The sequence below is a fragment of the Anolis sagrei genome, chromosome 1 (genome assembly GCF_037176765.1).
Source record: "Anolis sagrei isolate rAnoSag1 chromosome 1, rAnoSag1.mat, whole genome shotgun sequence".
NCBI classification, from domain to species: Eukaryota; Metazoa; Chordata; class Lepidosauria; order Squamata; family Dactyloidae; genus Anolis; species Anolis sagrei.
Window position 1 is genome coordinate 271,174,258 of NC_090021.1, and position 16,886 is coordinate 271,191,143.

Below are 16,886 nucleotides of genomic sequence, written 5' to 3' on the forward strand. Positions count from 1 at the left end.
CCCCCCCCCCCCGAGCAGGCCCATAGCCAGGATTTTGATGGGGGGGGGCTGAGTTCGATTCGGAGGGCTGAGTCTGAGTGAAAGAGGGTCTACCCTAGCAAACCTTTTGTATCGTTACCCCAATAACCCCATGCATATGAGATATAGTGAACATGGTGATCAGATCATGATATGAATAAACATAACAGTTTAAATAATGTACCAGTAAGGCCTTTTTTGCAGAGCACCATGCGAATTTCGGGGGGGGGGGCTCAAGCCCACAAAGCCCCCCCTCCCCTGGCTACATGCCTGCCCCGAGACGCACGCTATGCGCAAAAGTGTAATTTGCGTATTGTGTTGAGCCGCCTCTGCCCCGCCCCTCCCCCAATAATGGGCCAGATAAACTGCTTTCTTAACTCCATTTCTGACACCCAGGCTAGGATAAGGTCCCAGAAAGGGTGTTTTCTTAACCCTGTTGTTGAAACCCAGGCTCCTTTTAAGGGGAAAAAGGGAAAGGCTTGTAAAGGGGAGGCTTGTAAGTTCCTCATTGCTGCTAATGGCCTGGATTTAGCCATATTTTTTGAGCAAGGACCAAAAAAGGCTATCTGACTACCCACCAGTTTTCAGGAGGTGCATAAAAACAGATACAGGGTTCTACCGGAATCCGGTCAGCACAAATAGATTGAGGTTCAGTCAAAATGCACAAGCCTACTGTAAATAGCTCATAATCCCACAACATGATTTTGTGTTAAGCATTAAGCATAGAGCTTTGAAGTGATGTTGAGCAAGCTAATTGAAAGATAGTTTTGAGGGTCATTACTATCACCTTTCTTGTAGATACGACATACAATGCTCATTTTCTACCCACATGGCATTTGTCCTGGGCTGTTTATCCTGATAAATAGGCTAGTAAGAAAAGGTCTCCATCATTCAGCATTTTCCTTGACGAGTTCTGGAGGAAGCATGTCTTCTTCCAGTGCTTTCTTAGATTTCAAAAATGCAATTAATTGCTTTGCCTCATTGTTAGAGACTGGCTCTCACTCAGGTAAAAATAGAGAAATCTTTCTCCAGCCCTGCCACTTCCAAGGTGTTTGATTGGCTGCAGAATATATTGGAGAAGTATTTCATCTTGCTCCTTGTAGTCCTCTGGTAACAAGTTCCCAGAATTTGTCTTCCTTTCTTCTGTTACTGTCTTTTCCAGGTGCAGACACTTAGATTTTATGTGTTCATCTTTCTTATCTTTGAGTAGACTTTTTATCTGTAGATGTGGTTACACAAGGTCTAAGTTCTTTTATAATTTGTTGATAGATATCTAAATGCTCTGCTGACTTATTACAGATTCATTGATGTATGCTTGTCAAATAGTTACTATGTAACATACCCATCACCTACCTGTCCTTAGCCCCCTTCATGGTGAGACAGCAGCCACATTGCCGAGCTGTGCTGAAACTGTTTTGGCAGGACGAGGTATTGGCTTGATCTTCCATACTCCCTCCACCCCCATTCTCATGAAAAATGTCATGAAAACATCCCTTTCTGACCCTTCAAGGTATGTACTTCCTGAATCTGCATCATTCTGGCAAGCCCTTTCTTCTCCTTCAAAGCCCCATCATTGCCAGAATTATGCAGATGCAAGAAATGTCGACCTTGCAGGTAAGAGACATTTTATGTAGTTTTTCTTAAGAATGAAGGTGTTTGGGTACAGGATGGTATTGCCATTCTACCTACCTGGGTTGTCTGAGCCCAGGGAGTACAGGGTAGTTGTAGAGATGTGATCTGGATTACGTATGGTAATCTGAAACGATCCAGATCTTCCTGGAAGATTCAGACCTTTGCTGGTGTTTTTCTAGCCCAGGGTCAGGCTGAATTAACTAACACCAAGTTAATACGTTTCCTATACTGGAATAAATTGCAGTATCGATGCAGCCTCAGTAGAACATGCAATAAGAGGTGACACATCAAGTTCATATTCATTACTTAAGGTTTACTTTAGTTGCTGCTAACAATTGAATTTAGGTAAACCTATTGGAATGATGTCATTTCATCTTTCAATAGGAGCTCCCGGTGGCGCAGTGGGTTAAACCCCTGTGCTGGCAGGACTGAAGACTGACAGGTCAAAGGTTCGAATCTGGGGAGAGGCGGATGAGCTCCCTCTATCAGCTCCAGCTCCTCATGCAGGGACATGAGAGAAGCCTCCCACAAGGATGATAAAAAAAATCAAATCATCCTGGCGTCCCCTGGGCAACGTCCTTGCAGATGGCCAATTCTCTCACACTAGAAGTGACTTGCAGTTTCTCAAGTTGCTCCTGACATGACAAAAAAAATCTTTCAACGTGTCATGAACTACCTTAGAAGGATTAATACTGAAAGGCAAGCTATTCAGAGCAAAACAAACAAAGGTAATGCAAACTTTCACCCTAGAAATTTCCTTCCTCCTTTGCCAAATTTATTAACACTGTGTGAAGAGATAAACTGAGACACTGCTTCAAAGTAATTATGGGGCTGTGTAGCCTTTTGAAACCATACACTTCATTTTTGGCAGTGGGAAGAGTTCTGGTTGTTTTCCAAATGAGGATAAATACCCTGGTCATGTCTTTAAAGGAAAATTCCTGTTGAAACGGCACTAGCATGAGTAGCTAGAGATTACCATGTCAGTGGATCAATGAATCCACTCCAGATTTTAAACATGCTATTTGAAGTGGTAAACTCTATTTCCAAAATAGTTTTGCTACCTTGAATAGTCCCTTCAAATATGAACTAAAAAAAACCCAATTGATGCCCTTGCTAACATGGAAGTGATTAATCACCCCTGAGCACTAGCATATTTTTTCCCTGTTTTCCTTGCCATGACAAGTGAAAGCAGCAGTATTTGTGTTGATAATACATCTACAATTTTGCATTACCCCCTCTGCCTCAAACTAGTGTTACTGGGGAATTTTAGTGGGAAATTGGCAGCTACCATAGAGTGAAAAGGCATTTTTTAATCAAAATATTTACAAAATGCCTTTTAATTCCTAGTTGAATGAACGGATGGTAGGGAAATATCTGGGACTTTAAAAATGGGGAGTATTTTGAGAACATTTGGTTGAGCTTAAGTGTGAACCATATTGAACCAGCAGAGAGAGCAGAGAGAAGTGTGGGATAAGACCAATTTAGTTTCTGCTGGCAGGACTCACAGAGGAAGAAAGTATCTTGAAGAGGCAGCTGTTGCTTTTTACTTAAAAAGTTGTGATTTGTAGTCTTGCCAGCAGCACACTTGGGGTCTGATCATCAACTTTTTGAACCAGCATTGCATCAGAGTCTTGGTTGATTTCATATGCAACAGTCATCACCAACTTATATAAGAGTCATCCTGAAAAGCTTCTGACAAGCTAACAAGCTGCAGTGTGATGCTATTTAAATTGCAAGCAACATTGATTTTGTGTGGTGTGTAATTAAAATGCATGCTCAGTGATGGGGTGCAGTAGTACTACCATAATGTGGAGGAGGCCGTATGGAGATAAACAGTTTAAATGCAAAAATACACTGCTGTCCCCTGATGTTATTTCCTAACATATGAGTAGATGCTAAGCCTATGTAAATATATAAATATAACAAAGGGAGTAAAGGAGGAAGAGAGGAAGGGAGGGAGTGGAGAGGGAGATTATAATTATTGTTGTCACCATGGGAATCTAGATGTGCCCAGGCTAAATAGATGCTCTAAGGTTTTGCAGATTCTGAACCTTAAGTATTTTTTAGATTCCTGTCATCAAGATATTTTGTTCCTTCCAGACATCAATGTATTCCATCGAGCTCTGTGTTTCACTTGCCAGTGCCCACTACAGGCATTTGTAGTGCAGACAACTGCAACATTTCTTCACTTCCTTCAAAACTCTGGTGGGGTGCAATGAATTGAAACACCCAATGATTCAAAGGAATCCTGCTAACAGCAAGAGTGCTGAGAAATGATGTGCACACACACTAGCAGTGGGGGATGTTTACTCCATCCTGAGTAAGTAATGAAATCAAGCCATCTCCTATCAGAAGGGTAAAGAAGTCAAAGTCACAGTTAGTCATTTGAAGACATGGGAGGGGGCTGGGGAAAGAAGAATAATCACTATATCCCCACAGCCATTCACTTTACCCACAGACAAGCAGAGCTCTCCTATTCACATTTCTGAAATTGTTAGCAGTGAGCCTCAACATTCATTGCCTGTACAGAAATATTTTTAGAAAAAATATGCTGTGATAGGGCATATTCAAAAGCACACAAATCCTTGGGTTGATGTTGCCAGCATATAAAGCACTAGCTTCCAAGCTACAACCCTTGCTGTTTACTATATTCTCTGCTGAAGTGATAAATTGCAGGGGGACATGCCTGTTAGTTTACAGAACAGTTGCGGAGAATTGCTGCCCACTTTAAATATGAGGTAAATTATTGAAATATCATCACTTTTGGCTCCTTGGTGCAAGCAAAAGAAAAGAGATGGGAATGAGGTGCTAAAGCTGTGCTCCTTTAGAACAGTACTACTTGTAGTTGGAACTGCAAACAGGAGTGTTTTTTTAATGGCCTGTGCCAACTCCAAGAGCTCAAAGGCCCCTAAAGTCATTTGGGATTCTAAGGAAGTCTATCCTGATGAGAAACAGTCTCCACCTAAATGGTCTCATATTCCAGGATAAGATATGGGGTGAAGGTAGTTAAGAGGAAGATGATGCCATGCAGGAGTAACGGCAAAAGAAGTAGCCTGGATATCCCAGGAACCAAGTCAAAGGGAGACAATGAGGAACCCTCTTATCCCTATTAAATGCTAGTAAAACTAGGATATCTAAGCTTTAACCATACATCCTATTAGACCTCCACATTTCTCTTCTTTTGGATGTAATACTTTTATCAGATACATATTGCCAGCACTTAGTTAACTGATGTAGTATTTGCAACACCTACAAATGTATTATTCGTAAATTTTGTTACTTGTGGGTATATGATATCAGCTACCACTCTATACCTTATTTATGACAAAGTGTACACAAGCCATGGCAGTTTGATAGTGAATATTTTTAAAAAAGGAAATCCTTCTGTAATTTATGGGGTTGACACGCAACTTAAAGGCACACACATACATACATTTAGACATCCTGGATAAGCAAAAGACTGCCACATTTCAAGTACTGATTTGAATTTTTAAAGAGATGTGTATATACCATATATATATTTGAATATAAGCTGAGTTTTTCAACCCCTTTTTAGGAGCTGAAAAATCCTCCCTCGGCTTATATTCGAGACAAGCAGTGGCGGGCTCCCATTCTTCCACCGCCCGGCCTTATCTTTCCCTTCGCAGCCTCCTCCTCCTCTGCGAGGCCGCCGCTAAAATGAGGCCCACGCGTGGCAAGACAAGCAGGGAGGGAGGCGTGCACCTCCGTTTCTCCTTCTGTCGCCGCACACACACACACACACACACACCGCTCTCTGTACAGCAACCCAGCTGGGTTGCAGTTCGAGAGAAGACAGGGTGTGAGCGTGGCAATAGAAGGAGAAACGGAGGCGCACCTCCCTCCATGCCTGTCTTGCAGTGCGCGTCTCCGTTTCTTTTTCTGCCACCATGCACACAACCTGTTTGCTTTCGCACACCAACCCAGCTGAAAAGGCCAATGCCATTTTAGGCTGCATCAATAGAAGACTGAGAGAAAGTGAAAGGGAACTGATATGAAACTACCTCCGCTGATTTTTAAAATGCTTTTAATGATAATTATTCAATGCAAATGTTTATTTTAATGTTTTGGACAATATTTACTATTGTCTTTTAATTGTTTTTTGTTTTTGTTTATATAGGCATTGAATGTTTGCCTCTTACTATATTGGAAGCCACCCTGAGTCCCCATAGGGTGGGGTACAAATAAATTATTATTATTATTATTATTATTATTCATACCATATTGTTTTTGTTGACCCTCCTTTTCTACTTAAAGAGCTAGTTTACTGTTTTTATTTGAAATAAAATAAATATTGAAAAACATTTAACCTACTGATGCCTCAATTAATGTAATTTTATTGGTATCTATTTTTATTTTTGAAAGTTACCATTAGCTGCTTCATTTTCCACCCCTGGCTTATACTTGAGTCAATAAGTTTCCCCAATTTCTTGTGGTAAAATTAGGTGCCTTGGCTTATATTTGGGTCGCCTTATACTTGTGTATACATGGTACTTATATATACATATAAAGATAAGGAGGAAATCATGTCCTTGGAACCAAAGAGACAGTAACTGTAATTTGATTAGGAGGAGCCTGAAGCCAAGGTTGAAATATTAACAAAGGATATGAACTCCAGAACAGGGGATTATTTCAACAAGGCTTGGCTTCAAGCCAGCTCTCATCATTCTTAGAGGGGACATTCCAAATACTAACTTGGATCTTGAAAACACAATCTGTTTTCAAAAGAAGTAGAATAAACTGCCTTAAACTGGTGAGCTTTGATATGAACATACAAAGGGATAAAAGAGAACTTGAATGATTTTGGGTCTATTCACATGACAAAATTATAGCTAGCTTAGTTTATTCCACTTTAAATGTCATGACTGCATCCTATAGAATACTGGGGTTTGTAGGTGAGGCACTGAAGCATCTGTTCCTGGTTTCACACAGGAACAAAATGTGGCTTGGAACCGGCATAAAAAATGCCACTTCTGAGTTGGATGGAGGCCGCACAAGGCTGTCCTAAGCCACTTCCCTGGTAGACACTTGCCCAACAGCCCAAGCATGCTGAAACCATTTTGGCAGGGTTGGGCATGGGCTCAATTTCCCATCCTCCCTGCAACCCCAAACAACAGATCCTCCCTCCTTTACCAGCAATGTCTGCTCTGTACTGCCTGATTCTTCATCATTCGGGAAGTAAAAGAGCTTAGGAGGGGTAAACCCCCTCCCTTCTGTTATCTACTATGTTATTGCTGTTTACCATCCTCTAGTATGTCATCAAGTAGAGATGTGAAGCATATCCTCAAAATGTCTTGACTAGAATAGAACATGAAAGGCACTGCAGCCTACTTCAACCAGAGAAGTCAGCCATAGCAGAGCACCTGATGAACCAACCTGGACATAGCATATTATCTGAGAACACAGAAATGCTGGACCACTCTAACAACTACCATGTCAGGCTGCACAGAGAAGCCACTGAAATCCACAAGCATGTGGACAATTTCAACAAAAAGGAAGAAACCATGAAAATGAACGAAGTCTGGCTACCAGTATTAAAAAACTCTAAAATTATAACAGTAAATAAAGAACAACACTCAAACATAGGGGAGCTCCAGTCAAAAAACAATCAGGGACAGCTAATCACTTCTCAACAAAGGATAACCCCAGGCAGTAACAAGCCATGCCTAAAAACTGTCAGGCCATCAAATGCTAATCAAGGTGACCAATTGAAACATTCATACCTAGCTCCAACAGACAAGAGTTCTTTCTCCCACCCTGGAGTTTCCACAGATATATAAACCCAATTTTCCTAGTTTCCAACAGACCTCACAACCTCTGAGGGTGCCTGCCATAGATGCAGGTGAAACTTCATGCAAGAATGCTTCTAGAACATGGCCATACAGCCTGAAAAACCTACAATAACCCAGTAAGAGTTTTCTGAATGTCATCACACAGGGGCAGAGCTGCAGACTATTTAAGCCAAGCTGCCTCGTTCAATTTTTGCAGTGAACTGCATCACTCCACGGGATTCTTCCAAGTGATTTCTATAGCTATTTTTGTCTGGTTTGTTGTAGTTATGGAATTAGCATGTGAGTGAAGCTGGCTTTTTGAACTGGTAACTCTGCAAGAGGTAGCAGACACATTGCTACTTTGGGATGTCTCTCTCCTTGCCCCCCCTTTTACCTGTCCCAAAGAATAATCATTGGCGATCCCTCATTTGCGAGTAGAGGGGCCTTCTAAGCTTGGTGGGTCTGTAGGTGACTGCAGAAACCTATTCTTGACCCATATGTTCTTCTGCAGTGAGGATATCGGTTTCCAGATGGAAGATGGTCCAGGTCAGGGGTGGCTCGACACACCTTTCTCTTGACACATTTCTTCCTTTTGCCCTCTATTCATGCCTCTTTGAATTCCACAGCACTATTGGTAACAGTTGACCTCAAGTTAGAATGGTCAAGGGCCAAAGCATCCCAGTTTTTGGTGTCTATGCCACTGTTGTTAAAGTTAGCTTTAAGCCCATCTTTAAATCTCTTTTTCTGTCCGTTTTCCATTCTTGAGTTGATAGCAGAGTAAGTGCTTTGTGAGAAGGTCATCATGCATTTGGACAATGGGGCGAGTCCAGAAAAGTTGATGGTGAAGGATCATCATTTCAGTGCTGGTGGTCTGTGCTTCTTTCAGAATGCTGACATTTGTCCACATGTCTTCCCAAGAGATTTGCAGGATTTGCACTTTTTTCAGGAGGAATCAGGTTTAAAGGGCAACTTTTTCCAGCCTTTCATCCAATTCCTCCTGATTCCTCCCACATGTTGGCTAAACAGAGCTTTTTTCTAGAAAATGCTAATTTTGTCTGCGAATTTCTAATGTTGAGATGGCTCACCAGGTTCTGCCTCCTCAAGCCCATTTGGCTTAACCATCCAAATGGGAACACTACTGGGCCTGTTGTTGGACACTAAGCAAGTTCAGCCCTTGTCAGGGCTTGAGTAAAAAGATGATAGCTAATATTAGTTGTTGCCAATTGTATTCCAGCTATGTCATCAGTTATTAAAGACTATTGAACTTTGTATTCTCATTGTGAAAAGGCACACCACTGTCCAGGGCAGTGATTTCAGTGGATTTTTTTCAAATCAAATTTCTTAATATATTTACCATTTATGAGTTCTATGAAGAGTCCATGTATGATTGGGATCTACCTACAGTCACCCATAAAGTTGTTATTGTTGTTGTTAGTATTATTATTAATACCCCACTTTATCTCACCTGAAGGGGACTCAAAGCCACTTTACATAAAATAATCAGCATAACAATTTAAAATATGCAAATATGCAAACATTTAATCAGGATTAAATTTAAATAATATTTAAATATTATTTAAAAATTCTCAGTTAAAAACCATTTAAACATATTCAAAGTCAAAACTTTGTACGATATTACAAGAAGGATGTGACTGTGTGTTACTAGTTTATACTAAAACTTGAATTCACTTCCCAATTGTTTTTAACTTTGTCTGTATTTGGTATTCTGAGATATTCTAGATTCTTAGTCAAACTTGGACAGAGTACAATTGGGATACTAGAAATGCAGCTGTCTTATTTAATTTGGTACAATTGACTGGCTATCCTGGACTTCAACATGACTGACAAATACTTCAAAGTAATATTTGTTATGCCTCCTCAAAAGAAGAAGCAGCGTAGTCAGAAGCTGTTGTTGCCTCAGCATCACCTTGAGTTTAGCCTCATAAAACTGAATGACTAACTGCAGTAGCAACATCAGTAGATGCAGCAAAGGAGTCATATCTAATGAATCAATTATCTATCATTTAGAAGTCCGATAAAATTACATTCCTCACAACTCCTTAATAGATTCCTTAGAACTCCGCATTTCACATCAAAAGGAAGTGATCAGGTGAATATATTTACTGTACTGATGCAAGTATGCTCTCAAATTTCATAAGAGCAATAGTTTGGGACTTGGAGGCTATGTCACTGTGCAGATTTTTTTAAAAAATTAAATGTCACAAAGTGACATTGGGAGTCATTTGAATGAATTGGGAGGGGCCAACCATGTGAGGTGTGATGGGACAAAGCACAGCATTTTCTTAAATTAATTGTAGTATTTGAGTGTGATGCTGTCAGTCTGCATCCCATTTGCATTCAGTAAGCTTCCAATCAGAAAAAAAACTATGGGATGTATACTGATAGAAATTGAGTATTTCTCAATGTGATGAGGTCCTAAGCAAAGCCAGACTTTCAAGGATATTAGACATTTAGCTAGATATTTTTTAAAGGGCATAAATTGGGTCATCACTTCAATCCTTTTCCTGTGGAGGAAAAAGAAGGAACTCCAGAAATGGAAGCATTACTACTAGTAATGGTAACATTTACCATATGGGCAGGAAAACACTCTGTATTCCAATATGCCAAACACATTGACTTTGCTTTGAGATTTATTTATTACCATATAAACTAGCTTGGCATTTATAGCCCCATGGGAGGACATTTAGCCCAATACAAGTAAACACAGAGTAAACTCATCATTTCTGACTGCAATTGCGATAGGATCCTATTTATCATCTTAACACATAGCCACTTACGGCAGCTTGGGGATTTCAGCTCTGAGTTTAAGCATACACAAACACACACCCCATGGGGGCATTTAAACAATGAATCATAAAAAATTATAATCACAGCACCTCAGAAATCACAGTAGTCAGTACTATGTTTGACATGCAGTGCAGAAAATGTAGAGACATAGATATCCATTGTTCTTTGCTGAACCGACATGAAAATAAAAAGACCAGGCATCAAGTATTAGGGTAAAAATGACAATTTTCTTTTAACAATTAAACAATTTACATTTTAAGCCTCTGAGATAGGCAAAAAAAAAGGTGGGGTACACTCGGCTTTCTCTGGATAAAGCTCCCAAACTCCCAAAGAGTATCCAAAAGCTGGATTGCTCCCCAGCCATTCCACCATTGAAAGTGCAACCCAAGAATCCTATCCTAAGTTGCATGTCGTAAATTGACAGCTCACTTCCCAAGCCAGTCTAAAGAAAAAAACCTCATTCCCCACATCTTGGGTCTCAGAACCTTAAGAGGCAGATCCAGAATCCTTCACAAAGTATGTACCATAGGTTTTCACCAAAGTCCTATTTATTTCCACTCTGCAGTAGACACTACACAGACTTGGCATAAAGGCACAGGGAGACTGCGAAGGGGTTCTGCAGGGAGATCAGTCTGTAGCAAAAGACGGACAAATCCCTCTGTGAGATCCAGATGGTTTGAATTGGCACTGGCAGGGTGAAGTTGACAGAGATGGGATTTTGAACTGATAGGACTTGAGTTTCAGTAGAAAGGAATTTGGAAAGAAAACAGAATTCTCCATGGTGTAGAGGAGCTTGAAGAAAAAATATATTAGAAATCATTATATTTTTCTGATGTGTTTAATACATTCCTTTATTTTTAGTGTTGTTTTAAACATGTTTCTGGATACCTATGAAGCCTGAATTGGAGTCAGGTCGTACATACCAAAACAAAAGAACACGTACAACACAACCATAAATACACATTTAAGGGGTCACTTGAGTCCCAGTAACCAATCCAGCAAGAGAACAATTGTGGGAATAAAGTCACGGTGACTGGCAGGATTCCTAGGAGCTGGGATGTTGGGGTTAGTCTACGTAGACATCTCTGTCACACATAATTGGTGACAAACTTATTTGGTTAAGACAAAGCCAATGGGAGGTATTAAGTAGTTGGAGGGTGAAATTGATACACAGTAGGGTTTTACCAGAAGTGATCTATTCTGAGGAAGTGAAATTACATTTCTTCTGAATCACAATTATTCTTACATGGGTTCTAACAGGATCATTATTTCTCTCCACTAAACAATTCTTGTAGTATAAACAATGTTTTGCTTTCTTAGACAGGAAACATACTAAGTTTGAATGAGGTTTTTTGGGGGGCTACAAATGCCAGAATCATTTAGCCAATGTGTCAGTATTCATGCTAACTGAGGATTCTGAATGTTGTAAACAAAAGCAAAGTTTTTTAAAAATTCAAACTCTGGAAAAAAGGCACATTTCTGTCCTTACATTCTAAATATATATAAAGGTAAACTTTTTGTTATTCCAGTAAATTTGGTCAATAAAGGAAAGGAAGGAAAGAAGGAAAGTTTTCTAAATTTTGTCTTCTATATTCTAAAAAAAATCTTTGTGGGAAACTGGGCTTTTCTACATTTAACTAGTTATAAATGTATCCTTGCATCTAAATACTATAAGCATACTGTGCTTGTGGTGGCACACATCCCGCAGCCAGGTAGAGTAGCAGATGGAATGAAAAGGCAGACACTATAGACAAACAGCTGGAATCTGTTAATGAGGACAGATAGCAAAAGGTCAGGACATAGTAATAGAAAGGTTTTTCACTGTGATAAAATGCATAGTAGGATGAGGGGAACCAAACTGGCTTGAAATCTCTTCAAAGGATCCAGCTTTGATTCTAATTAAACTCATTTTTCTACTTATACAAAATATTCAACTCTTACAGAAATCATCATGTCATTAGGCACATCAGAATCTTCAGTGTAAGCGAGACAAGGTAGTAGATCCATAAGCTAACCAGAAGGTGTAATAAATCAATTGCTGTTCAAAGACAATAAGCAATAAAATGCTTATACTATCTGCTTTTATGAGACACATACTAGTTCTGATTAAAATTTAATGAGTCAATAAAGGTTCCAAGTTATTACACCAAGATAGTTTTAACTGAACCTCCTCACTGTTTTTGGACAAAGGACATGGATGTATGACATCAAGCAGTAAGGGCTTTTTCAAAACAATCATGAAACATAGTAAAAGAACATATTTGGAAATTTATCCTGGAATTTGGAAGATTGTGCTGTTCTCAATTCAAAAGCAGCTTCCACTTTTTTAGCAATAGAATTAGCATGCAACTGCTACATGAATGTTAATCCTGGCAAATGTAGTAATGCATTTTTCTCAAGTGCTACTTATGATTTTACAGCCAGCTTTAGAAAATAAAGTTTGAGATTTTTGGAATAAACTGAGATTTCTGAAAATGTACATGTTAGTTGGAGTTGGGCACATTTTCTTTAACCAATAGCTGGACATTGGCATAAAATCCAGTGAATAACTCTGGTCCAATTTTCATTAGTCTCTAGGGAATGTGGATCAGGTCATTTGACACTGGAATTTATAGAGTTCAAATTTCTCAAGAATCTCTATGTGGAGGGATAGAAAATAGATTTCCTCCCATCATTGTTACTCATTGTGGCTAGTACTGAAGGATAATGGAAACTGAAGTTAAAAAAAAACCTGGAGAACCAAAGATATTTCAGTTACATGTGATAATTACACTCACAAAGTTCAGATGAACAGAAATAGGATGTTTTTAGGAGTTCAAATGGGAACTAAAGAATTCGGAATCATTTCTTCATCTTTGTTACTGATATATAGCTAATACTACATAGACTTTAAATCAATTTTTGTGTACTCCTTTTTGATCGTGACTGATATATTTATGAGACAACTTATGAGGAGTTAACTTGTATGTATTCAGTGATTATAGCCCACTTATAAAATCATTTTACATAACATTTAAATTTCATAAGGAACTCATACAGGTACATATAGTCTATATACTGTTTTGGCTGCTACACATTTAAAAATGATATTACGCAGCTGAAAAGGTTGAAAAAGGGCAGAAGAAATGACCAGGTGGCTGAGGTAAGATTTCCCATCAGAAAAGGTTATATTTCGTACTTTCTACTTTAGGGAAAAATGCAAATAAGAGAAACATGACAGTTGTCTCTACTACCAGAATAGGTCATATAAGATTACATGAAGGGAACCTTCTGTACTACATAATCCTAGCAATCTGAATCAATATAAATTGCCATGGTTGCATCCTCTAAAGTCATGGGATTTGCAGTTTTGGGAGTTCTAATCAGAATTCTCAGCCAGAGAGATCTAGTGCCTTACTAAACTACAAACCCTAGAATTCCAATAGGAAAAGGCCATAGCACTTTTAAAAGGTGCCTCTCTCCAAGACATAACCAAGCTACAGATATATGGTAAGTATTTCACAAGTGGCCTAGCACAGGGACAATAATTTGCAGTATAATCAGAACAGCCTATTCCTCATTCATAATCAGTCTCTGATGAGAAGATGACCTAAGCCCCATCAGGACAGGTCCATAATGTGGGAGATCCTGTTGTTTTACCCAAGGCGTCCAAACAATGTTTCCGGTAAAATCAAATTATTTCAGGACAAAGCAGGAAAGCCTGCTTTGACACCTGGAAAGACCCAGATCTTTCATAAGATCCAGGTCTTTCCAGGTGTGGGCACTGTGTGGATTGGGCCCGGAGATCACTTTACACTGTCTCGGGATTTCTGGGCTGCTGGAGCCCAGAAAACCCAAGACAGTACCCACCCCTTCCCACCCATCCCCCCCCCCACCCCAGGAAATTAAAAATTACTCAACTGGCTGCCATTAAATTGCTGCTGCAGTCCTCCTGGCACAGAGAAATAATGTGCCAAGAGAGGAGGGGCAAGGAGAATTTTGTTCTCCTTGCCTGCTCTCCTGGAGCAACATTTCTACATGCCAGGAAGACTGTGGCAGCAGTTTAATGGTGGCCAGGTGAGTAATTTTTAATGTTTAGGCCTTTTCTGGAGAGGTTTTTTTTTTTTGGTGTCTTGCGCCAGCAGGGCATCTAGACACGCCTCCCCAAAAATACCATGGGTTTTGGAGGGAGGTGTGTGGACTTTAACCCACCCTCAGTTGGGTTTCTTAAACCTGACTATGCATGGGTTAAAGCGCAGTGTGGAAGTGGCCTAAGACAGAAGTTGATTGATAGAAGCAACATTGGAGGCAGCTTGTCAAAGACATCCCCTCCTACATTTGATACCTTGGACTGCAGCCTCATGAATTCTGGGAACAATTTTGTTCCACTATCCTTCTGGGTATCCTTCTCTATCCTTCTTCTATCTGACTTGTTCTGCTTGGCTCCAGACAGGTTTTTTAGCTTTGGTGCTCCTGGGCTGTTTTGATTCATATTAATTCCATTACACAAAATGTGTTACATTAAAGTAGAAGCATAATGTTATAACTGAAGTGTAAAAGGGCCATCGTTAAACCCAAACAAATTAATGAAACAAGAGTTATCAGATTTAGAATTTCACTATATTGATTTCAATTACATCTTGCAAGTATTTGCTATGAAAGGTGGGGGGGCTGAATTAATCCTCTCTCTGTCAAGGGGCTCCCAGTTTTTGCTTGAATGCATTCTTAAATGTCAAGATGTCTCCTCAAGCAAACTGAATGTCTCCCTAACAGTTAAGGTCAGTTACAATGGGAAGTCTCTCAGAGGTAAGACAAAATAGCTGTGGATGGTAAAATGCTCCAGCATATTACCCATCTGAGAATGGAAAGAAAAGCACTCTTTTTGTCTCTTTTGTGCACACACACACACAACAAAGTCAGTTACTCTGATTCAAGTTATATTTTTAGATAGCATGGGACAAGCATGTGGTGATTTTCAAATGTGCTTTGAAGTGCTTCTTTTCTTCTGTTGCTTCCTCCTCTGCATGTTTTGTTGTCTGAAGATGAGCCATTGATATGGATGACTTAAAGACCAGAAGGAACAGCACACTATAGCATGCTGATGTTGGCATGCCCACAAGCAGTTCTCAAAATGCCTCACAATCGCTATCTATTAAATTTGTTTGAAATTTCTGTAACAGAATGACCTCTGAACCAAAAGTATATTTGGGCTATATTTTCATAAGGGGTGACCTCTTTCTCCAGTCTCTACTGATACCTATGTAGAATTATACTTAGAGTAACAATGTTATAAAATGCCACTCGCACATAAGTTCTACACAATCCTCTATAAAAGTTTAACTTATATGTTCTTTTTTCTAAACAATTGCAAAAAAGTCCATCACATGTGCTATGCTGTTAGATCGAAAAATAATGTATGAATAAATTCAAATGTGCTAAAATACATTTGATTCAGTTCAAAAAGGTCAAATTTGATAAATATAGGATGATTACTCACTGGAAAAGTCAATAAGCCTTGTTAAGGACAAGAAGGAGACCACATTACATGTAAATTGATTCAAACAAGAATGTTACAGTCCTGACCCCCTCGATGGACTGTCACCTTGTTGTGGTGAGGGGGCTTCTGTGTTCTGATGAACCTGTAGGCACAACTGGAGTTGTGCACTCCCAGGAGTGGCTGCGGGGGAGGTTCCAGACTATGCACAGTCCGAAGACCCGAAGACCTCAATGGCAGAGCAGGCGGAGGATAACATGGTACATGTTACAACGGCTGTGAAGGCGGAAGAAGGCTGCAACAGATTGAGAAACCACGGTCATTGTGTTAAACTACACCACCAGTGGAACCTCACTCTGTGAAGACTGTGTGTTGATCAGTTGTGCACTGACCTCCACACATTAAAAAAACTCATGCACAGGTGTCTTCCAAAGAAAATAAAAACAAACCAACCAAAGTCCCATGGCGATCAGCGAGTGGTGACGGGGGCAGGACTGTGAAATCTGGAAGCCCCTAGTCACAGATTGGCACATGGGTGATGGGTATGGATTCAGTCGTTCTACCTCAAGGTCCAAGGCAGTTGAGTAGTTCGGCAGCTGTATCCACGACTGAGCAGTCCTTTTGAGGATCCACTCTGCTCACCCCACACAGGGAGAGGGCTAGAAAAGGTGCCCTAAACATAGTCTGCCTCTCTTACGGTTCTGGCCCGACCTACCTGTCTGAACGCATCTCCTTCTATGAACCAGTTAGGACATTAAGATCGTCTGGGGAGGCCCTGCTCTCGGTCCCGCCGGCTTCACAAGCATGCCTGGCGGGGACGAGAGACAGGGGATTTTCAGTAGTGGCCCCTCGGCTGTGGAACGCCCTTCCTACAGACATTAGATCGGCCCCCTCCTTATTGGCATTCAGGAAGAGAGTGAAGACCTGGCTCTTCGAACAGGCTTTCAACTAAGCAGTACAATTGATTGATTACTGGAATATGGATGAATGGACAACGAGATCGGATGCTGATTCTATTGATGAGATGTGATGGATTGTTGTTTTCCTGTATTGTTGTATTGATGTTCTGATGTTAATTAATTAATATTACTGTTTTAAATAATTAATGATTTTGTACTGTATTGTTGATACTGGTTGTTAACCGCTCTGAGTCGCCTGATGGCTGA